The sequence below is a fragment of the Panthera tigris genome, chromosome A3, assembly GCF_018350195.1.
Source record: "Panthera tigris isolate Pti1 chromosome A3, P.tigris_Pti1_mat1.1, whole genome shotgun sequence".
In the NCBI taxonomy this organism is placed as follows: Eukaryota; Metazoa; Chordata; class Mammalia; order Carnivora; family Felidae; genus Panthera; species Panthera tigris.
Window position 1 is genome coordinate 35809846 of NC_056662.1, and position 14635 is coordinate 35824480.

Here is a 14635-nt window from a genome sequence, read left to right on the forward strand (position 1 = left end):
GATTAATAAGCATGAGATCTGATTCCTTGGAAAATGTTAAACAAACCTACCACTACCTCAGAAAAGCAACACATAAATCTATTTGAAGGGAGTGATGTTTGCACTTGTGATTAAGACAGGCTAACCTTTCCTGGTGGCTTTTGTCTTAACATTTTGTTATTCATGAAATCTTTCATTTTTATCACATCCCCTCGAGGTTCTAGCTGCTTGGACCACAGACCCAGAAAAGCCTGTTTGTCTATGATACCCACCTCCTAGAAAGCAAATTTATGGAAATTTTAGATATTTGTATAGCTATGGAGAAAAAAATCTCAAGTATGTTGGAAGAGAAAGAACAGGAACTCAGGGAGACTCAAGGCACAAATTCTCTGGACACAGTGTTTGCCAGGTCACTCCACCAGTATGTACCAAATAAGAATGAGGGAGAATCACAGACTTGCTTTCTACCATGGCAGCTATGATCTTCTAGAAACATCTAGAGCTTTACCATTGTTAGGTGGATAAAACAATATGTGCCCTGATTTGCTGTCTGGAAGGGCCTATGGACGAGGACACATCAACTCATTCTGAGATGCACATATGCAAACTCAGTAGTGACAAAATACAATTTCCAGAGTTAAACCATGACTCTTCTACCAACATACAGTGAATATATGTCAGGGGTTCACTCATGTCATTAGTGAACCAGGAGGCTGAAAAGCTCATTCACAGAGCATTTGAGGAACAAAGATTTATATAGACAGTCAAGAAAGGAATAATAATATGAATTCCTCAGCTAAGTATGAAACTGATTAATGTCCTACAGGGCAATAAAACTGTAACACTTGGGATTATCTTTTCTACCAAAGAAATCATTTGCATCTCTACTGAATGAAGGTCATTTGCTCAGTTTTCTATAAGGTAACATCTAAATTGATAGTCTGGTCTCTAATTGAGAGTAAATAGTAAAAACTTTTGGGAGTGATGGATTTATTTATGACCTTGATCCTGGTGATGGTTTCATAGCAAAGTACCTCTGACAAAATGTGTCACATTCTATGCTTTAAATATGTACATTTATTGTTCATCAATCATATACCAATAAAGCAGTTGAAAGAGAAAGGAAAAAAATAGTAAGCAAAACAAAAGCATATTCCCTCAGAAAATTAGATGATCCTTGGATGAGTCTATTAGACAATGTTTTTGTATGCTATAGAAGGATGCTATAGTCCTTTTGCTTCATTTCTAAGTTTTTGATAATTTTTCTTGACACTAATTAAAGCAATTGATTCTATAATAAAAGAGATTTAGGTTTTGGTTACTTGCTAATTGTGTAACCTTGGGCAAAATATTTAAGCTTGCCTAAGATTTTTCTATCTGAAAAATTCAAGATAATAATGTGCTCCTATGTCACAGGCATATAACTAGGATGAAATAAAATGGCACATGTGGTGCCTAGTAAAGAACCTGGTGTATATTATATTAAGGACCTAATAGGGGCGCCTGGGTGTCTTGTTCGGTTAAGCATCTGACTTTGCCTCAGGTCATGATCTTGTGGTTCATGAGTTCAGGCCCCTCATCAGGCTCTGTGCTGATGGCAGAGACTGCTTCTGATCCTCTGTCCCCCTCTCTCTACCCCTCCCTGGCTCGCACTCTCTCTCTCAAAAATAAACATTTTTAAAAAATAAAAAATAATAAAATATAAAAAAAGGATCTAGTAAATGTTAGCAGCTCTTAATTATTGTTTTCAAGGAAGAAAGTAGCTGAAGACCCTGAATGAGACACTATGGCAGATAGAAAAACCGTAGACTAAGAATGAGGCTCTGTGGATACTAAGAACTGCGGGATCACCTCCCTTTACCCATATCTCTCATTTCTCACCTATTAAACTATAAGAAGAGTAGACAAGGGTCAAAGTGGGATCTAACTTTTAAAGTAGAATTCACTCACTAGGTCTTAAACTGAATATTGATGGAATTCTGGTTTCATCTCATTCCGAATCTATTCATAAGCACTTAGGGCTGAATGTCCACAGTGATCAGTGGCAAAGACTCTGGATTCAGGCTCTCTAGCTTCAAATCCCAACTCTGCCATTCAGTAGCTGTGGAACTGGAGGCCATCCACTTAACCCCTCTGTGCCTTGGTGTCCTATCCATAAAATGGAGACAATTAAGGCACCTGTCTCACATAGAGTTGCTGGGACTGTTAAACTGTGTTATTACATCCAAGGATCTAAACAGGGCTTGGCAAACACTAAGCATTCAGTGATCATTCCCTATTATTAGGGCCTTTGGATGAGTGGCTGAGTAGCCACAGGTTGTGGACATTTAGCAAGACTGAGGACTTTTTGTCGAACTTCTTAGAGTGATGAAGGTTGAAAATGTAATTTTTACATGCAGGGCAATTCCCCTTTGGAATATCATTCAGTACTAACTAACTATAAAGGTATATTTGGGGTTGTCTGGCAGTGTGTGCAATTTAATGACCCAAAAACGTTCTGTTATCTACGCATCACCCACACCCTGGGACTGGAAAAAAGGTGTTGACACCTACAAAGGGTCTGGCCAGGCAGGTTTCGGGGTGACCTGGCCAGGCCTTCTACCCTGCTGACTGGCAAGGTTCCATAAGCAGGATGTGCCCTCGTGTTCCCACAGAGCCCACAGATGGCTTACCACCTGCTTTGGGCAAGACATCTTCTCTCCAGTCCTGAGAACTAGCTTGGCCCAGAGCTGCAGGAAGATCTATCCCCAGAGAGTTCCTATAGTGGACACTGTAGCCCCCCATGACATCCCCTTGGATCCTTTCTACCAGCCCACTGCTCAGATTCTGTAGGTTTTGCTGCTAAAGGCAACTTATGACTTTCCCCATGCAAAGCATTGCCTGTGTATAACCCCATAGAGGATTGCCTCATCCTTACAGGTTTCCAGAAATGCAGGGAGTTTTTGTCTCCTGGTCCCATTGAGTGGCTTTCACCAATAACTGACTGGTCCAAAAGCCCAACACACTGGCCTTGAGGTGGGATGTCCTCTAGGGTGTATTTTACATATCAGAACTCCCTGCAGAATGAGATTATCTTGCTAGGCTTCTATCCCTTTCTTGGTTGACTTCCTCCACCCCCTCCCTGGTCTCCCAGGGCAGCAGAGTGGGTTGGGATTACTGGAGTTTCCCCAGTAAACCTCTTGCACTCAGATTCTTGGCTCAGGATTGACTCCTGGAAGAAGACAGCCTAGGGCTACCTCTTTGCCTTACTCTCACTGCCAGTGGAGAAGTGCCTTTGGGAGAACTTGTGGAAGTTTCTATAAATCTAGGGCTTGTTTTGAGCAGTTGGCCCCATCCTGAGCTGCTTGCTTTGTAAACACTTTGAGTACTGGAGGGGAAACAGGAAAGGACGTCTTGGGGCTTGCAGCAGTAAGGGAAACAGCCATTCAGAATCCTCTGAAGAAAAAAATCATGTTTTTAAGGCAATGTGTGGGCTAGTTAGGCCTGCCTTCCTTGAGGCTTTTCCCATGCTATGGGAGGTCCCAGAGCCTCAGGAACTTCTGAGATACAATCTGCTCTGTGCCTCCTTGACCTCAGAAAAGTTTCCTCCACCTCCTCCTTCAGCTCAGCCATAATAGGGGGTCTGAAGCTTCTGTTTCTTCATTTTAGGTAAAAGTTTGCTGAAGCACACTAGGACTCTGCAGCACAGTCATCTGCTAGCCAAAGGTCCTTGAAAAGACTTGGAGGGATCCCTTCCCTAGAAGGTGTCGACGCAGCCCATAGCCTGGTTTTGGTAAAAGACCTGAAGGTCTGCTTCTTTGAGTTTGTGAGGTTACAGAGTCCAGGGGAGCCCTTGAGTGAGTATAATGAACACAACTGCCAACGTGCCAGATTTCCAAAAGTCAGGATGGTCTAACATGGACTCTGGTGCCAGAAAGCACTTCAAAGGTTGATCACTAAAAGGGCCCTGGCCATAGGTGACACCCTTAATTCTTGTCCACCATCTGGCAGTGTATCCTTCAAAGGAGCAAATAAGTTCTTGACCAAGACAGAGGCTGGGTAGGTGAGGGTGAATGGATCAGGGTAAGCTCTCCCCAGTTTCTGGAACAGCAACACACACTCACATACACACACCTTCCTCTGTCTTCTCGGGGTTATGGGTGAAAATTTACTGAAGTCAGCTGTTTCTCTTTGTAATATGCAATCACTAGTGGTCTGTGTAATGCCTGGCAGGAGAGGCACCATAAAGGTTTCTCAGACACAACAGAGTTAAAAAAGAGCAATAGCTAATGAAATGCAACTCATTAAAAAACTTAGTAGGCAAGTCTGCCTTTCCTCTGATCTAACAGAGGCATCTTGCGGGTGAGGGGGGAGAAGATTGGTGTCCTATATTCATTGAAAATGTTTCTGTTTTCTTGAGTGTAATCTGGCTTTGATGACTTCGGGCTTCATTTAATGATTTTCAATAGGGCTATTAAGCATTGGTCAATGATATTATGCTGACTGTAGAAATAATATTAAAAATAAATAAATATAAACAAAAATACATAAAAATGGATCTCACTAAATTCAGAATTGTTAATAAGTCAGTCTGGGACATTACATAGAAAAACCTTTCTTCAGAGATAATGCAAGGTATAGCCAATATTACACAGGAAGAATATTTAAAGTAGAACAGATGGATTTAGGCAGGTCTGTTATTGGCAAAGCTACAAGCTGCTTGCAGACAGATTAAAGCCATCTTAGAGAGGATGAGCTTTCAAGTTGTTTTTCAACACCTAAGAGTTCTGTAAGGGAGTGAGTGAGAGTTAAAACCACAACTAGATCACTCCAAGAAATAGCAATGGTTAAAATTGAGACAAGAATATACTCAAAATCGTTTGTTACTAGTCTGTCTTTTTCATGTGCATCTGTGAGTCTATCCACTATTACAAAGTACAGTTAACTAACCTATATATTTTTTAAAAATCAATTCCATTATAGTTATCATACAGTGTTAATATTAGTTTCAGGTGTACAATATAGTGATTCAACAATTCTATACATTACTCAGTGCTCCTCACGATGAATGTACTTTTAATCCCCTTCACCTGTTTCACCATCGCCCCACCAACCTCCCACCCTGGTAACCCTCAGTTTGCTCTCTGCAATTATGAGTAGTAATTTACATATTTTATGTTACATACATTAATGGAGAAAGAATGAATTGTTCCACAAATGACATTGAGAAAAGAAGCTGTTTGGGGGAAATCTCAAATTAGGGATTTAAGTCTTTCCATATACACACTAAAATAACTTTTAGCTGTATTAAACTTAAAAATGCCCTTTGAGGGAGACTTTTAAAAATGATTTTTTAACTGTTCTTGGCATATGCAAATATTTCATAAATAAATAATTGAGGAAATCATCAGTTAAAAAGTATATATTTATAAGACTTTGTAGAAATAAATGTCTTTAAAACATTTATTTTCAGGGGCACCTGGGTGGCACAGTCAGTTAAGCGTCCAACTTCAGCTCAGGTCATGATCTCACAATCTGTGAGTTCGAGCCCCGCATCGGGCTCCATGCTGACAGCTCAGAGCCTGGAGCATGCTTCAGATTCTGTCTCCCTCTCTCTCTCTGCCCCTCCCCTGCTCGTGCTCTCTCTCTCTCTCTCTCTCTATCTCTGTCTCTCCCAAAAATAAATAAACAAAAAAAATTAAAACATTTATTTTCTTTGCCCTATAAATCCAATCCCGGAAGTCCATTGTAAGGAAATAATCCAAGATGTAGATAAAGTTTTTATATAAATATGTTCATGGCAGTCTAGCCTATAATGGGAAAAAAAGAAAGAGAAAGAGAAAAGAAAACATAGCATTAAAAGTCCAGGAATAAGAGATAGCCAGATAAATCATAATACATTTATATGAAACACAATACATTCTTTTAAAATAGCATTTGAGGGGCACCTGGGTGTCCCAGTCACTTAAGTGTCTGACTCTTGATTTTGGCTCAGGTCATGATCTCACAATTGTGAGATCTGTGGGGCTGAGTGGGAAGCCTACTTGGGATTCTCTCTCTCTCTCTCTCTCTCTGTTCTCCTCCCCCACTCATGCTCTCTCTGTCTCTTTAAAAATAAAATAAACATTAAAACAATTTTAATGGAATTTGAAAAAATAAAAAGTAAGAAAATGGCATTTGAGCAATGTTTAATGATTTTAAGTTATTTATTATTTTTGATAGAGAGAGAGAAAGAGAGCAGGGAAGGCGCAGAGAGAGAAGGGAAGAGAGAATCCCAAGCAGGCTCTGTGCTGTCAGCACACAGCCCCATGTGGAGCTTGAACTCATAAACTGTGAGATCATGACCTGAGCTGAAATGAAGAGTTGCATGCTTAACCGACTGAGCCATCCAAGTGCCCCAAGCAATGTTTAATGATTAATGAAAATTTTCAAAGTGTAATTAATAATAAAAGAAGAAACAGGATAAATATACCTTAGTATGATCCTAATTTTAAAATAAATTTATGTATACACATACATATATTGCTTCTAAGTAGTACAGTGGTTTCAGTCTTGATTTATCTTAGAATCACCTGAAGAGTTTTAAAATATACTGCTGCCTGTGACCCGTTCTCGGAGATTCTCATTGAATTGGTCTGGGGTGTTGGCTGGGTATCTGGAGTTTTTGAAGCTCCTTAAGAGATTTTAATGTGCCCCACCATTCTCCCACCAGGTTTGAGAACCATGGGCATAAGATGTTTAAGATGCTTCACTAAGTGCACTAGGAGAACACATGAATATCCACTCAGCCTTCTGGGGCAAAAAGTTCAGCTGGTGGCTGCTACCAAATATAATGGCATAGTGCCCAAAGAAAAACTCACTCGTTTCTATTATTGAGAAAAATTATCCTAAACTAGGAAATAAGGCAAAGGATGGATGCATGTCTAATGGACCCACTCAAATATTATGTAATTCTCTTTGTTTAACTTACTATTAACTTTTGATTAGGCTCCATACTCTGTGAAGTTACATGTTTCTTAACTCGAAGATTTTTGTGTGCTGATTTAAAAGATTATGTGTGGTAAAAAAGACAACTATAAAAGTTACAGTTTTATTGCCCTATAAGATATTAACTAGCTTTGTGTCTATTTGGCAATCTCGTTCCAGCATGATTATATATGAATTAACTTCAAACCAAATTTATCATCTTATTGGTTCCCTCATTAATGAGTGAAATAAACCTTTGACACATATTCACTCTATGTTTTTATGAGAATCATGTTTTTAAGTTGTTGAAATTGTACCTTGAAACTAGCAATGATCAAACACACATTCAATAACAGAAGTGAACATGGACACTCACACTGGGTGGAGACTTATCCAGCATGAACGTCTTACCATTTGACCACAGAAAGCTTCCTTCTCTCTGATATTTTCAGTACATGCAAAATAATAATAATAATAATAATAATAATAAATAAATAAATAAAAATCCCCAGGCCCTCTGCCCACAAAGGCTAGTCCAAAGTGCTTCTTAAATCCACTCCACATTAATGATAGTGAGTGTCAAATAGAGTAACTAAAGAAGCCAAATTTATACACTGCAGTAGTTACTGTCACATTAGTTACTTATCTCAAGCATTGGAGATTTGGGTAAATCTAATTTTATAAATCAGTCTTTGGTTTCCAATGACTTACACAATCACTTCAGAGACACTTTATCATCAGTTGGAACTCTTGTGCCATCAGCCGGGACTCCCGACACTTTGGCCAGACTTTTTAGTTTTTGGTCCCATTCTTTCTGTCAAGTACTTAACAGTCTATGACATGTTATAACGTAAGCTAGGAGCTTTGCTATTTGAAGAAACCCTGCAGCAAATTCATTTTTGGAGCAAATAATTTCCCATGAGTCTCTTAGCTTAACTATTTAAGTAGGTTGGATCATGATAAGTTTGTTTGCAGTAGGATTGTGTTTTTGGGTCCTGGTTGCTTCAAGAAGAGACATAGCAGAACTGTTATCTAAGGCAAAAACATAATAATGATTATCTCCATCGAAGGTAAAAATAATTAAGTCCAGGGTGAATGCCTATATTCTTTGATATGATATTGTCAGATTAATCTGGGAAATAATCATTAATTTGTCATTTTTGATCTTCTCACCTCCATCAAGCAACTTTGCAGGTAAGTTAGCTCCTGCCTGAAACCTGTCCACTTAGGGAATGTCTTCCTTACTTACAACCACAGTGGATCTTTTAATATTGAGAAGCAGATGGTTTTCCTTCCTGCATGGCAAATCTTTCCCAAAAAGGATAAGAGGATAGAATTAGGTCCATCTAAATTTTCATACACCTCAACTTCTTTCATAGAACCAGAGACCTCAGGCTTGGAAGGGAATCCAGTGTCCCTTTTCTTGACTGAATTTTGGCCACCATCGGCCACTAGGCTTTCCTTGATTGTTTTCTAAGAACAGGAATTCACTTCATCCAAGATTTCCAACCCAGACTTTGGGTAGATCTTGTCAATGTTCTTTATTGAGCCCAACTCTGTTATCCTATAACTTCCTAGTGTTTCTGTTTTTTTGTTCCTTAGAGTTTGTAGTAAATTGACTTCTGCCAATTTGCTATTTGCCAGTAGTTATTTAATAGATATCTGCAGCCTTTAGTAGTCAGGTGATGTTTATAGCTCTCTTCTCCTATGACTTTGAGAGTGGGTTTTATGTTCAAGGGAAACAAGCCTCGGGATGAATTCTTTCCTCCATGCAATACTTGATTTTATTTTATTTTATTTTATTTATTTATTTATTTATTTATTTTTTAATATATAAAATTTACTGTCAAATTGGTTTCCATACAACATGCAATACTTTTTAGAAAGAAGCCACCCTCCTAGTTGAACAACCTGTTCTACCAACACGATGTCCCAGCTTTCTTTGGGCACTCCAGCAAGCACCTTCCATAAAAGGCTTATCCAGGGAAGATGCAGCAATATTCTAGTAACAGGATTCAGGTGACCTTGTAATCAGATCAGGTAAGAGCAGTGTATTTTTCTTTCTTTCTTTATTTTAACGTTTATTTATGTTTGAGAGAGAGTGTGAGCAGGGGAATGGCAGTGAGAGAGGGGGACAGAGGATCTTGAGCAGGCTCTGCTTCAACAGCAGCGAGCCCAACATGGGGCTCGAACTCACCAACTGGGAGATCGTGCCCTGAGCCAGTCGGACGCTCAGCTGATTAAGCCACCCTGGCCCCCAGGAGCGGTGGTTCTTAAAGTGTGCTTCCTGCACTGTCTGCAGCGGTTATCACCTGAGAATTTCTTAGAAGTGCAAATTTTCAGACACCATTCCAGTATCACTTACTACATCAGCAATCTCAGCTTTAACAAACTCTCCAGGTGAGAACCAGTGGGCAAGAGAATTGCCTAATCATAACAAAATAAAGGACCAAATTTAAACTTTAAGTCAATAGTGTAGATCCAGACCAACTATACACATACACACACACACCCTATTTATGTTATGGGGGATGTTAGTGCCTGTAAAGTATTTCTAGCCAATTCACATATTTTGAATACTCATTTCACCAGTGAGAAGTCATTCCTAACATATATTTCGTTAGTTAGCAAACCTGCCAGTGCACCACAGAAAAAGGAAGTTGAAGCTCTTATGGTAACTCTCTCAGGGATGCAGGCTTCTTTTATTTTAAAGATTTTTTTTTTTTACCTAAAAAATTTTCCCTAATGTTTATTTATATTAGAGAAAGAGAGGGGGAGGGGCAGAGAGAGAAGGAGACAGAATCTGAGGCAGGCTCCAGGCTCTGAGCTGTCAGCACAGAGTCCAATGTGGGGCCTGAACTCACAAGCCCTGATATCATGACCTGAGCTGAAGTTGGATGCTTAACCAACTGAGCCACCCAGGCACCCCTTAAAGACTTTTTAAAATGTTTGTTTATTTATTTATTTTAAGGAGGAGAGGGGCAGACAGAGAAGGGGAAGAGAGGGAATCCCAAGCAGGCTTCATGCTCATCCAGAGCCTGACTTAGGAATGTGGGCTTCTGATTAAAAATCTTTGAAATGCTAACTGCCCAGCCCAGAACTGTATATTCCTGATTCTGGTGCATACAGTGTTTACCAACCACCTCTGGTGTACAGTTTACAAGTAGCATATACCCGTGCCAAGGAATTTTAAGTTAAATAACAAATAACTTAAGGGTTCATATAGAACAAGTCTAATGTCCCTTCCTTGTAGTTAACTGTTGAGTCTTTCCCTGCCTTTTCTCTCAGCTAAACACCCTCACACCTTCATTCATCTTTAGTACAGTGTGATTTCAAAGACCTTGACCTCCCTGATCCCATCTCAGCTTCAAGTTACCCACAATTAATGAATATGATCATTTGATGGAAATCACTCATTTATTCTGTGGGCTCCCAGATTCTAAGATAAAGGTATTTAAACATACACACACACACACACACACACACACACACACACACACACAAAGTTCCACTTCTATGCCCTGGCCACCACACTCTAGATTTTGCTCAAACTCACAGCCCCTTTTTGTCAATCTTCTCTTGCCTGTCTTTGTCCTCTCTACATGGGTCAGACATGTGGAAATGAAGGCAAGAGTATGGTGGGTGACCCTTCCCCATATTTTTAAGCAACGAACTTCCAAGTATCTCTCTCTCTCTCTCTCTCTCTCTCACACACACACACACACACACAGATGAGTTTAAGAGTATGATAAAACTTGCTTTTAAAAATTTGAATAGTTGTATGTCTATTTCAATATATCCAATATATTGAGAAAACACAATTCACATATAAAACTTCTCGTTGTATAGATATTACTACTTAGAATGAAGTTTGAAACATGAGTCCATTAAAACCAATTTTAAAAAAGATTAAGTTATAATCTGGTGTGCATGTATGCTTTAATTGTGAAGAAAATGCAAGAAGCCCAGGGTTTTGAACAAACTTCATATGCTAACAGGTCTAGGATATGGGGGACCTGGCTTTGGGTGTCTTCATTATGACACCTTTCCTAGGAAAATAGATCATGGTAATCAACATCATTTACCTGTCAAATTGTTTATGTCTCCAGAAGGAAAATGCCAAAAATCAACTAGTTTAGCGTCACAAATACTACAGGTTCTTTGATAAATCCCATATGGCTCATATGCCTTTTTTTTTTTAATTCAGGAGATAGAAACTTGTATACGAAGACCAGTACCCGCCGGAAGAGATCTATGCTAGAAGAAACTACAGTTTGGGTTTTGTTAGCAGAGAGATGATGGATGATGAATAAAAAGAGCAACTGCCTCAGATTAACAGTAGGAAAAGAGCACAGGCCACATTGGCATTAGTCATGGTGTTTTTATACATTCTGAAAACATTCAGTGAGCTCAGACAAGACTAGTCTCTTCCTCCCAAGTTTTCTGATGTTTGCGGTTGCAACACTACTTTAGGATGAGCCCTAGATTGGGAGTTAAAAGATAGATTTGGGCTCTAGATGATGATGTGACCTCCAGAAAACTACTGTGCCTCTCTGAGCCTCCCTTTCTCCTATGAGGATAGTCCTCTGATAACCCTCAAGTTCTAGCCACTCTGTGATGTTTTGGATGTGGATTCTTCCAATTTTGGCTGGACTTACCATTCTTTGGCATGGCTAGGAATACAGGGAATTTTTGTTCTCCCCCCTGCCCCACCCCTTTCCTGATGGAATGATTTGTTCATTCCTTTCAGTACCTGCTTTACAATCATCCGTATTTCATAAAATATAACTCACAAGCCCATGGAAGTTGTCTTCGGCTGGTTTCCTCCGAAGCAGACCCTTGGACAAGGATTTGTATGCAAGTGATTTATTAAGGAAGTGCTGCCAGGAGAAACAAGAATGGGAGAGGAGGAAGCAGGACAGTGAGATAGAGAGGAAGCCAGGCGGTGGAGTGATGGGAGGAGAGGTCTTAGATCTGGCAGGACCCTTTGGTTGGATGGTCCATTATATTTTAGGCTATGTCTTGCCTTAAGGCAAACACAGCAGGGCTTCTGTTCTGCTGTGCTAGTCGGTCACCACCAGCTGCAGGTCTGCCCTGGGGAGACCCAGGCACTTACATCTCTCAGTGGATCAGGTGAAGCAGCCTTAGGGCGGTCTTACAAAAAGGCGTAAAGTCAGGAGTGAAATATGCAAAAACTAGAGGAGTGAGTCAGGCATGAAATATGCAGAAACTGGGGGACCCCCATGTGGAATGAGTGAGGGTGATCCTAGGGGGCTGAACAGAGCACCAGCATCCATTATTTATTGCTGAAGGCAAGACTGTCAGTGAGCATACAGCAGCTTCCAAGTGTTGCCTCAGTCCTGTGGGCATAGAAAGGGTTTGTTTTTTTTGTTTCTTTTTTTTTTATGTTTATTTTTTGAGAGCAAGAGAGCACGAGCAGGAGAGGGACAGAGAGAAAGGGAGACAGAGAATCCAAAACAGGCTCCAGGCTGTCAGCGCAGAGCTGGATGTGGGGCTCGAACTCATGAACCGCGAGACCATGACCTGAGCCAAAATCAAGAGTCAGACGCTTAACCCCACTGAGCCACCCAGGTGCCCCCAGAAAGGGTTCTTTCTGCTTCGTCTTGGATTTTGTCTGTTCATTCACTCCTGAGTGAAACCATTTTATTTAGGGAGTAACAAGACTTGTTTTTCATGTGGCCAAGTGTTAGTCCTGCATGGATATTACCGTTCTCCCAGGAACTAGCCGGATTCCTTGGAATACAAACATTTTCATCAGTTCCCTCCTAGGCAAGATGGAGGAGAAAACCCGAAAGCAAAAGGCTTCTAGCTAGAGCCCCTAGAGCCATCTCTTAGAGGTGGCCATTCCTCTCCAGCTGCATGCCAGTTGTGGCTGCACTAGCATAACACTCGGTAAACATTGGGTAGATGGCTAACCAATTATTGTGGTTTGCTATGACTATGATCAGGGTAAATGAAATGAGGTTTGGTTCTGCCCTTCCTTTTCTTCCTGGTCAGTGAGTCCTCACTGCTTCAGGCTTCAGTTCCCAAGTCAACAATCAGGAACTGTGGCATCATACAAAGCTAAATACCCATTTGGCTGCATTTGCAAAACAAAGGAAACATTGGCACTTTTGAAAGGAGAGATTTAGGCATAATCAGTGTTGGTTGTGGCTGACAGCCCTGTTGCAATTAAGAGATGCCAGAGCTGGCTGCGTGGAGGCCGGCTGCTTTAGGGTCACAGACCAGGACCCTAAATTACAAAGCTGAAGCCACCTATTACCATTGCTGTTATTATGCCCAGAATAGTCCAGGGAAGGGGCTTATCAGGGAAGTCAGAATTTTCTTTTCAAAAGAAACCAGATCAGGACTTTATTTGTTTATATATCTAGATGTACAGTCACAGAGTCCCATTTAGGAATGGGGTGGAGTGCAACGGTTTAGAAAATAAAGAAGCCAAGCTTGAAAGGAAGCTAGCTATAATGTTGGTCAGTGACTTCCATCAGAGAGACTGGGGAAGCAGTGACATATCTGTGAGCTGGTTGAAATATCTGTCACTTGAGATGGTTTCTTAAGGCAAATTTCCCTATAAGAAATGCATTCATAGTGTTTAACCTAGCCCATTCTATACCATCAAATATTGTGAAAACATGGTGGGGGAGAACCAGAGGCTGCCACCTCAGATCAAAATAGCCATGCAAATGCAAAATAGCCATGCAAATGTATTTGCATTTTTAGATGGTTTTATCATAGGATGGTTTTATAAGAGTTTCCCCTTGGATACGTGCAAAGCTTTTCACCCTATGTGAAGTTATACATGAATCCCCCCATTCTAGGGAGCATAAGAAGGACCTATGGTTGTTACTGAAAATGCTAATTCTAGCCCCACCATCATCAGTCTCTTCCCATAGGTGCTATAACTGGCAGTCTGCATTTTTACAAGCAGCTAAAAAGATTTCGATGCAAAGAGACCTTAGACCATGCTACAGAGAAGTGCTATCGTGAGCACTTGTGACTCATCTGTGACCTAGATAATGGGCATAAAATGAAAGTGAGGTGGTAAATCCATTTATTTATGAGCCACTTGTTCTTCATATCTGAAAGATATTTTTTTATTCAGCTAAACAATTTGTTAAAACCAGGAGTCCCACAATGAAGAGAGAAGGAAGTTGAATTTCATGCACAGGAATATTCAAAGTAGAATAACAAGGAGCCAAGTCCAGTCCCCACTTTGAAGAACTTATACCACCATAAACACTGCAGATTTAAGAACTGGCCGTTTTTAACAATAGAAGCATAAACAGAACCTTGCCACCTTGCTAAAAGTTATTCTCTGCTCTGATCCTTAGTTTGTCATTAAGACCTATAATTTAATTATCATCATTTTCGGAGGAAGAGTTTATCAGGACTATCCAGCTCTAATCATGTTAAACAAGTCTTAGCCTTCACAGACTCTGTTACTTGAAGGAGGAAAGTCTCTGTGTTCTTTTTCTGATAAGCGTCTTCCCTTTGTTCTTTGAATGAAAGACTATCTCATGGAAATTAGCCAGTGTGTCCACCCTTCAAGTGCAGGACACTGTTATGAGACATTTGGAACCCATGGCCCGTGGAGCTTTCCATTCATTTGGGAAGCAAATGCTGCTGGAAATCGGCAGGTGGTGTAGAAAGGGGAAAGTGAAATATGGAGCAGACACTGAGTCTGGCTCCCCGT

At 40.4% G+C, this 14635-nt stretch overlaps 1 protein-coding gene and 1 long non-coding RNA gene across 6 annotated transcripts in view; one reads left to right on the forward strand and one right to left on the reverse strand.

The window, feature by feature from the left end:
- The window catches only part of SNAP25 (synaptosome associated protein 25), an 84780-nt gene that overhangs the window by 29777 nt on the left and 40368 nt on the right, over positions 1-14635 (forward strand). The window lies entirely within an intron of this gene.
- Positions 1-14635, reverse strand: part of LOC122237256 — a 45033-nt gene that overhangs the window by 2001 nt on the left and 28397 nt on the right. The window lies entirely within an intron of this gene.